Genomic DNA, 10,261 nt, shown 5'->3' on the forward strand with positions numbered 1-10,261 from the left:
GAAAAGCGATTCACCAATCGACTAACAACCGGGTTCCTACTTACTGCTAGGTAAACAGAGGCATGGAGTAAGGCAACTTGCCCAACATTTCGCCCTGCTGGGAATCAAACCCAGGTCTTTTGCTTGTGAGGCGAGTGCCCTAACCAATATGCTATAAATATGCTCTAATCAATACCGATAGAATTTTGAATTTTCTTCGCATTGAATCATTTCCTGGATTTATTTGTTTTTTTTCACTCTCACATTACATTTTTTTAAGTTCTTCTCTCACAGAATATTCATCCCAGGGCAAGGAAGGCCTGTTACAGACAGAAACTCGCAGCAGTCACTGCTCTCTGTTTGCCAGCTGGAGGACATGCCTGCTGAAACAGAATCTTAAACACTAGCTTCCTTCTTCACAACTGTCGTTCATGGAAACCGATCCTTCCCCTTTGTTTTCTTTTAGAAAAAGCTCCAGGGAGTCTGCTATGAGAGGGATACTCAGGGATAATGCCAACATGAAGGTTTACCACGGAGCATTCCATCGGGAATGTATTTTATGTTTCTAAATAAAATAAATTACATTAATATTAAAAAATTAAAGCCATTTTACTTTAAATGAGCTTAATATTGCCGACTGAGAAGTCTTTATGTTTTAATACAATTTGTAAGTGCTTTCCTTTCCATTGTCTCTTTTCTCTCGTAGTTTGTTCTTGTGACTTGGAGTTGAATGCACTATTTCTATCCTAGAGCTCCTTTTCTGTCCTTCACCATGGAGAACTCTTAGGTTTGACTTGGCTGTAGCTTGTGACTCCATGAGTAGGAATGAAAAAGCTCCCACTGTGAGGGGTTGCAGGCACAGATGTACATGCTAGCATTCCATGCTTAGTGCAGCGCCAACACACTGCCCGACCAAGATATCCTGAAAAAACCAATTAATATTGACCATCAAATAATCTTGTTAATACTGTTGAAAAAAGCCTAGTTGACTGCATATAATGTCAGTATTCTTTTATATAGTCATTTGACATCTTAGTCACCTATGCTGTATTATCAAAAGGATTGTATTATTTAGTTAGAAATTATCCAACCACTACCATTGTCAATTCTGACAACACTCGTCTCTCTTATTGTGTAAGATCTACATGCGCAATACACATTGAGGTAAGCCTTTATTCTCATTTGGCACTGATTGATATGTGTACATTTCTGTGTAAGCTTCAGTAAATTTATGCTATAAATTGGGTAAGTTGTTTCTGTGACAGGAGAACTAATTGTAAAGAGAGCAACAATCTTTGTATTGATTACAGATAAATGGAGTTGCAAAATGGGTTCATAAGTCAAATGCAAGGTATTGATCTTCCAAATGGTTTGCATCTTCTAGTCAAAGTGGCACACATGTGCATGTAACACATGGGGTGGTGTTACCTGATAAACAAAGTGTATCCTGTATAGTTTCCCTGTTTCCCAGCCTCGAAACTCAGTTTGAGTTTTGCCTTCAGCAAACCTGGAAAAACATTACTTAATAATTTATTTTGCTTTGCAGAGGCATTTATTTTGCAGGTCAACAGGATGACGCTCATTCAAAGTAAAATATCTTTCATTTTGCTATATTTATAAAATAATTTATTTCAAGACATTTTCTGTTAATCAAATAGATAGACATTGGTCTGAGTAATAGAATTCACCACTGGTTTGGGGCAAGACTGCCCCCCAGTGGCTGAAATCTAACAGATAAATATAACATTGGTAGTCAGTTACTGAGGCAACAATGAAGCACTGTGTAAGTAATCCATAGATTAGCGGTTTCAGTTGCATGGTAGAGCAAATGTAAAGCGGTGTTAAAGCATTTTTGAATCTGGCCCTGAGGCAAACAGATTATATTTGTATTGTGCCTTTCACGTCGGGAGGATGTCCCAAGGCCCTGGACAGTCAGGGATTTGGACCTGAGCAGGGAGTTGGAATCAGAGGGGTGGAGGGCATAGAGAGTAGGCGGGTGCTCAAAGGCGCGGTCGAAGAGGAGGGTCTTGAGCCTCCGAGACATCATCCAACAACAACAACAACAACAACAAGATTCCATTCCTTTCACGTCGGGAGGACATCCCAAGGCGCTGTACAGTTGGGTCAGGACCCGAGCAGGGGGGAAATGGTCAGGGTGAGGGGAGGGAAGGGAGGGAGCGAGGAGGGGGTAGAGAGTCGAGAGGGGAGCTGAAGGCACGTGTGAAGGGCGCTATATAAATGCAAGTTGTTGTTGTTGAGACATGCCTTGAAGGAAGCAAGGGAGTGAGGAAGGTGAAGAAACGTTGGGATGGAGTTCCAAAGGGTGGGGGCAGAGAGGCTAAAGGCGTGACCACCGATCTTGGGGTGGGTCGGGTGAGGATGTGGAGCAGGCCAGAGCCTGCTGAGTGGAAGGAGTGGACAGGCTAGTAGGCCACAGAGGTAGGAAGGACCAGGCTGTGGAGGGCCTTGAAGGCGAGGATGAGGATTTAGAACTCTCTCTTCCGGGGGGTAGGGAGCCAGTGGAGCAGGGTGAGGGTGGGGAGCCTGGTGCCGGAGAGGACACAAACTGCAGAGTTCTGGATGATCTGCAGCTTGTGGAGAGTTGGGAAAGCTGACAAGCAAGGAGTTGGCATAGTCAAGCCTAAATGTGATAAATGTGTGGATAAGGTTTCGGAGGCCTGGGGGGAGAGGCAGTTGAGGAGCCGGGTGATGGTTTGGAGGTGGGAGAAAGCAGAGAGGATCAAGGCATGGATGTGGGGTATAAAGGACAGCTGAGGGTCAAACAAGATGCCAAGGCTCTGGACTGGCCAGTGAGGTGGACTGAGCATCCACGAATGGTGATGCTGCCATTATGTCTTTCCGATGTGAAGGGCGTAATACAAGTATAATTTGTTGTTGTTGTTCTTGCCTCATGTGTGGAGGTGCTGACAGGAGCCAATCAGGAGGGTCTCAGTCTTCTTGACATTCAACTTGAGAAAGTCAGCTCTCATCCAGGACTTGATGTCTGACAGACATTCTGTCAGGACAGCAGCGGTCCCTGGAGTCGAGGGTGGAGGCAGAGAGATAGAATTGTGTCATCCACATACATGTGAAAGTTGACCCCATGTCTGCAGATGATGTCACCAAGAGGGAGCATGTACACATTGAAGTTGAGAGGACCAAGGACAGAGCCCTGAGGAACACCGCACAAGACGATGAGGGGGCTAGAGGAGAAGCCGTTTGTGGAGACAAAGTGGAGACAGTGTGAAAGGTAGGATCTGAGAGGAGAGGCGGTGGAGCTTGTTCAAGTGAAGTCCAGGTGGTTATCTTTCCATTCCAATTAGCATCAACCCAAGCTATTTAGAATTTACATTGTGTGCAGTGGGCAGAAGAGTTGGATCACTGAACTATACAACTATGCCCAAATGCAAAGATAAAAAAAGATTGTTCTCTAATGCTTGCTAAGGGCAACACAAGAAACTTGAGTTGAAATTAAAACCATCAGGGCCTTATACAGCAGGATTCCAAACAACATTGTTTTTTCTTTTCAATTTATTTTTTAAAGAAAACACAAGCATTCAAGCAGGTTGTCTGCATACAAACATGCTGTGCTCTTGGCTTGTTATCGCTCTAAAAGTTGGCAACCATTGGACTTAACAATAAGCACATAATAGTCTGTGAGCTGGTAAATTTGGTCCACTTTGACGACGTACATGGTTAATGGGATTTCAAAGTCACAGATCAGCTGAGACCCTGTCAAGAGTATGACTATTCAGGAACAGTCACTGTTTGGTGTCCAAAACTGCTTTATACGTATCCGTAAAACAATAAACAACAAACTATTGCTACTTTTCAAGGTAACATTTTGGCATATAAAACAACATTCATGCTGAATATAAGTTTATTATTTACTTCTAGGACGCGTTTCCATTTTTTGGTTGTATTATTAATTTAGGTTCCATCTGTCTTATGCTTCAGATGACTGTAAAGGGACCACAATGCCATTGCTATTTCAAAGAAACATAAAGTCTTTCTTGTGGGTAACCTCGATGATATTCCCACCTTGTTAAATTTCCCCCAAAATTAAATGTTATTAGCTACTCATTTATTTGTTGTTTGTGGGACACTGCTCACAGAGATTAGGCTTCCTTTTAATTTTTACACTGTCTCGAGGCATTTGTTTTAGGTGAAATGCACCATCTAAATGTAAATTATTAATATTAAAACATATAGTACCAATACAAGGCTACTGTCAGGGAACACCATTTTGGACACCATATTCAATTTCTTCTCCAAATCTGACCCAGATATAATTTGACTGAACTGATCATAAGAGTACATAATACATAAAGAACCAGGCTGCAGCTTAGAACTGAACAAAAGCCTTGTTTCTTACATACAGCGTTACAGCAGGAAAAATAAGAGGAGTTATTCTCCTATGAGGGTATTGATTTTCATTTTCTGTTTGGAGTCTTAAAAAATTAGTCTATAGAGAATTCACGTAACACTGCAAGCAGTTTTTAACCTTGGACAGGAATTGAGACTGATTTAAAATTGGATTGGAGGGAAACTATACTGGGGATAAGCAATGAAGGTGCCAAAAGGACAGAAGGTGAAAGTAGCTGTAATATTTCAGACCCCAAAAGTGCATATGTCATCCAGTGCAGTGTCCTATTTCTAACTGTTAACCAGGTGGCAGTGGGTGTAGTTAGGGTGATAGATTGCCATATCTGCTTTTCAGGCACAATGGGGTAGTGTAAAAAACAGATTGATTTTTTTTATTCTTTAATATGCTTCCCTGGGGTTCTTCCAGTATTAGACACCACATTTGTTGAAATGTGTTGAAATAGTCCTGTCAAGTGTCCTGTCAAGCTTCACATATTTTCAGTGCGGTCATTGTGTTTTGTGAAGAAGTAACGTCTTTCTGTTTGTCTCGATGCTGGACAATTATGACCAGTTCTCTTCATGTTAATCAGTTTATAATCTACATATCTCAAAGTTTGCAGTGCTTTAGGAATGTTGACCTACCTCTAAAGGACATAATGCTTCTCTATATTAGGTCAGCCAAATCTGTGCATTGTTGGAGATTCTGTCCTTTGAGGTCCATCTGCCTGTTCAGGTTCCCGTCTTTAAATAACTATTGCCGCATCTTGAAAAGAGAAGAGAGTTTCTCCATGGCCAATCACCTCTGGCTGTTTGTGGGATACCATCACTATATTTAACAATATTTGTTGTGAAGTTCTTTGTGATGTGTTGATGTGATACGGTGCTATAACAAATGCAAGGATTATTATTAAGAAGCTGTGATGCCCACAATTATACACAATTTGATTGTTATCTACAAAAGTGGAGAATTATGATTTGTTTTGCAGCCAAATTACCTTGTGATTTATCTTAGATTTTGATTAGCTTTTTAATAACAGCTATACATTAACTGGAAACTTTAGATGAATGAACACAGCACAATTCATAAGTGGATTACTGTTTACAATTTTGAAATAAGATGATTGTATCTAATCTTGCCATGATGGCTACAGAATCCATATACATTTTGTTGGTGGGAGTGTAGTTGCTCAGGAAATGTTCACTGCTTTGGGCATGTTTTTCCATTAGTGGATGAGTGAGGGGAAGACAGCTGTTAATTTACACAGTGAGCATATTCTGCTGAGTCCATTTATGGAATAGAAATAATTCCATTAAAACCATGTCTCAAGGGTATTATCTCAAAGATTGATCAACACAGTTGTGATGTAAAAGACAATCTCTGATTTAGCAAATTAGCAGTACAATTGTTATGTTTCCATAGATTTTGGGTTGCACTTTGATTTAGGACAGTGTGTGAGAAAATGCACAGGAAACATTTCAAAGTTGTTGAAGAACACAAAGACTCTTCACAAATAACTTACCAAGTGTCAGGATCCGTTTAATTATTATTCCAATTTCTCTGATGGCTTATCATCCTCGTTTGATTTTATTATATTACCTTTTGATGAGGATCAAATCTAGTATTTGTGTTATCTCTCATATCTTTTGGACAATTTGAATGTAACATTTTAATTTTTCAGATAAATTGTCACGGAAAATTGTCTTACAGACTAAGACTCTGTATCTGAATTTCAGGCCTGCTATGAATTCAAGTACTAAAACGATATGATACTTAATATTCAAGTACTTGAACCCACAACCTTGTAGTCCACAGCCCAACAGTGCTACCAACTGATCAAGCGGATGATCGGTTGGTACAATTGTTATATTTACATAGATTTTGGGTTGCACTTTGATTTAGGACAGTGTGTGAAAAAATGCACATCGACCGCGCCTTTGGTCACCTTCCTCCCCTTCCCCCTGGCTCGGCCCCGGGATCCGTTTCTGTGAAGCGTTCTGAGACGCCGTCCGGCGTGGAGGGTGCTATATAAATCCAAGTTGTTGTTGTTGTTGATGATCAGTTACGGTTAAAACAGTCACTTTGCAGGAAACACAATCAATAACAATGGAACGAGATAGTATATCAATCTGTTGCAAAACACTTTACAGATCAGAGAAGCTGCAGTCAATATGTTCATAATTTATTGTATTTCTTTTCCATCACATAGTATCTCATCAGAAATACATCATTATCCCTAAATTGCTGGACTGTACAAGAGCCAAAAGGGTGTGGGGATTGTAGGCACAGTAAAGACCTCCATCTGCCAGTTGTCCTGTTCAGAATCCCCACTATTAAATATTTTAAACTATAATAACTTACTAATCCCTCTAAAGTGATGTTTTGACATCCTTACCATTCAGAATAAGCTGGATGCACCTATGTCACCAATTCCGCAGGCTTTTTGCAAATGCAACGATTTTGTCTCCTGCAAAACGCTAAAAGCAAAGCTCTGTAAACTGCCAGGCTCTTTCAGAACTAACAATAGTTTAATGCTATTCTATTTAAAGTAATGCACATGTCTGTCCTTTCTACTGCTGAGAAGACACATATCTTCCTGAAAAGAACCATCATTGAAAAATAGAGCACGCCACCGCTAATATCTTAATGCCTCAAATGTTTCAACTTTGCACCATATTAATGGATTTCTTGGCAGTTTTCCCTGCTTTATTTCTGAGATTTGAATCATAACAACATTTACCCTGTCCATTAGCTGTTCGTTTGGGTTTAAAAGCATCTTAAATTGTTTTTATCTATGCAGTTTCCGATAGCTCACTTCCACAGGATCCAATAATGTCCTCTCATATTTAATGGAACATTCTCCTAAATGAGGGGGAAAAAGGTGATTGATGATCTTGTGTTGGTTGATTATTGTCGAATTGCACTCACATTTCTGAAAGCTTTGTTTCAATGTGAAATTTATTCCCAGTGACGGTTATTGAAAACAAATTCCTGAGTGCAATTAATGCAGAAGTAAGCAGATATGTTTTTCTAACACATAGAGATTAATATGGTAACAAATACTTAGACAATTAAATATATTGTTTCATAATTTAAGGCACTATGAAGAACAATGACTTGACAACAAAAGACTAAAATGAGACAATTAGCTTTCTTGTGTTTTCTCCTCACATTTTCTTTCTTATTCTGATCTTGCTAGGCCGTGCACCTTGTGCAGCCGAGTGATCAAGCAGGTGCCATTGTTTCAGGCTTCCATTGATGCTACTCTATAACCAACCTCTGGGAGAGGTACAAAAAAANGATTGGAGGGAGGAATCTTCCTCTGATTTTATCACACAATATGTGAGAAGTTTCTTTGCTCAGTGCCTTACTAGAGTCACACGCCTTCTAAGATTGGAAACTCATTGCCATGGCGAAATTGATCCTGCTAAGTCCCTATCAATGGCCAAGTATAACCAAACATTCTGCCTTTCTCTCATCTTTCATTTATTTTCTTAGGATTTCTTTGGAGTTCCCTGTACATTGTAAAGCAGCTGACACCAACTATTTGTTTGACTCCTTCCCCCACCTCCCACGTTTTTTTAACAAACTATATATGTATTGGTAGATATATATTAACATTTATCCAAAAAAATCAAATCCTGTGACAGAAAGAAGAAACGCATCACGTCATTATCCTGTTACAGGACCCAACAGACCCGGCCCCTTGTGGCGGGTGGGGTGGTTGGTGGGGGAGGGCTGTCTCTTTGTACTCCACTTTGGCAAAGGGACCAAGGTTTCCCTGCCTCGGCGTTCTGCCGCCCTTTGCAGGGCGCAGTTACAAGTGGGGTCTTGTATCCTCCCCACTCCCTCCCTCACCCTTATTGGGAGTACAGACAGGTTAACAGCAACAGGATGTGCACACATTTTTTNGGGACAACGCCCACATTGATATAAAGAGTATCAGTGGTTGTTGATGTATCTGGAATTTGCAGCTGGTTTAAGCTGAAACAAGTGGGGAGACGGTTCTCCTTAAGGGCACTTAACATTTTTCAGGCACTTATATTTTTGATGATTTGAAAAGAAGCAAAGTGAAAGCTTATCACAGTCCTGCCCTATCAAGAATGACATTTCAGTAGTATTTCCTGATATGAATTGAGTGCGAAAACAAAATGGTTACCCAAATATTTAAATGTTTCATTTTTGTAATAAATATTCATAGTTTTGTGTTGTTGTTGAGATAAAACACTCATTAATAATGTGAACTTCCCTGATGTACACTCAACCTACAGTGTTGTGTAATCACTATATGGTACAAGAAGATCAGCCAAGGAATAGGCCTGAAACAAGTAGCTGCTCGAGTAACTTTTGCTAATCTGCTGACTCAGTCATATGACACCGCCAGACATCATGTGAGTAAATTCCTGTCTGAAAGCTCAGGTATATGTTTTGCTATACTATTTAGTAACCAACAGATGCCAGCACTGCTCCCTCAGGCAAAAACAGAAGCATTATCTCAGATTGAGTCATATAATTTGATCGATTCACAAATGCATTAAACAGCGGTACACAAAACTGAGCTATAAAAGAAATTGAAAATCATTTATTAATTGAAAATGCCAGTAAAGTGAATCTTAAGTGTCAACCGGAACTGGAATTTAAAGGGGGCTTTTCCCTCATTAAGCTATGATTTCAGTCTTTTAATGCTGTGCCCCTTGAATAACTAACAAAGTTGTGGTAATCCAAACGGGAAATAATTGCTATTTGTTTACAACTACTTCAACAAAAATTTCAAGCCCAAAAATGTAACAACTTTTATTTGTGCCAAGTTCATGGATCTCAGATAGAGCAGCGAGAGTGGGGGTGTCAACATGAGTCTTTGTATCCCTGCTTTAGAGCTTAGAGAAGGAATAATTTGGTCAAGGCCTAGTTCTTGGTCCTGATCATTATCCAGTGTGTATGTCCCACACACACAAACACACACACATGCATAAACACCTCCTGGAAAATACATATGTGGAAACTGGGGAGAAAAATAGCCAGTTGGGCTAGGTACGAGATGGTTGCTGTCATCTGCAGAATTGCATCCCAACATAAGTTACCACCCTAAGGAAAAGAGAGGTAAAGGGAGAGAAAAAAACACAGTAATTCTCCTCTGAAAATATTTTTTGTAAAAAAAGTGATCTACCAACAATAGTTGCCAGTAAAAAAAATGCATAAATTAAAGGCCTTACTCATCATTTTCAAAAGCCTGATAATAAAGGAGTGATTTTAAAGATCTAACCTAACCTCAGATAATAGTAATAAACTGTTCAGATTTCTTGCTTGTACTTTATTAGATCATAGGGTCCCTTCAGTCAGATTACTGATGTACAATCACTCTAAAGTATGAATGATTCTCTTGCTTAATATTTCATAACGATTGTTCCATATAATTTTACCATGTTATTTAGAGATACTTACCTTTCTAATTATAGTTTATCTTAGGCTTTCATCTGCCCTCTACTGCAAGTCATCAGTGGGATAGTTCTTCAGTGTGCCAGAGGGAGTCAAGGTTTAATACAACATTTTCCAAGTCTCTAAAATTGTAAGGTAATTATGTGAGCAAAGGGAAATTTAACATCAAATATTTTGTATATACTAATAAGTATTGTCAAGTTTATCAAATGTTTTGTACATGGTCGCCCCAGGAAACAACTTCCCAACTGGTTAGAATGAACATTTATAATGCAGACTGACATTCACCTACAAAATACACAGTATAACACTTTACAGTAAATCCTGTGACGGGCTTTCAGACATCTTCCTGATGTGAAAGACTCTATATCAAATCCAAGGATTATTATTATAGTTATAATGGGTTGTGCAAACATATGCTCACCATACTTATCATTAATTCATATTTCTGAAGTATGAATGATGGTAAAAATGCTTTGGTGC

The sequence above is a fragment of the Callorhinchus milii genome, unplaced genomic scaffold (assembly GCF_018977255.1).
Source record: "Callorhinchus milii isolate IMCB2004 unplaced genomic scaffold, IMCB_Cmil_1.0 Scaffold7, whole genome shotgun sequence".
Taxonomy (NCBI): domain Eukaryota; kingdom Metazoa; phylum Chordata; class Chondrichthyes; order Chimaeriformes; family Callorhinchidae; genus Callorhinchus; species Callorhinchus milii.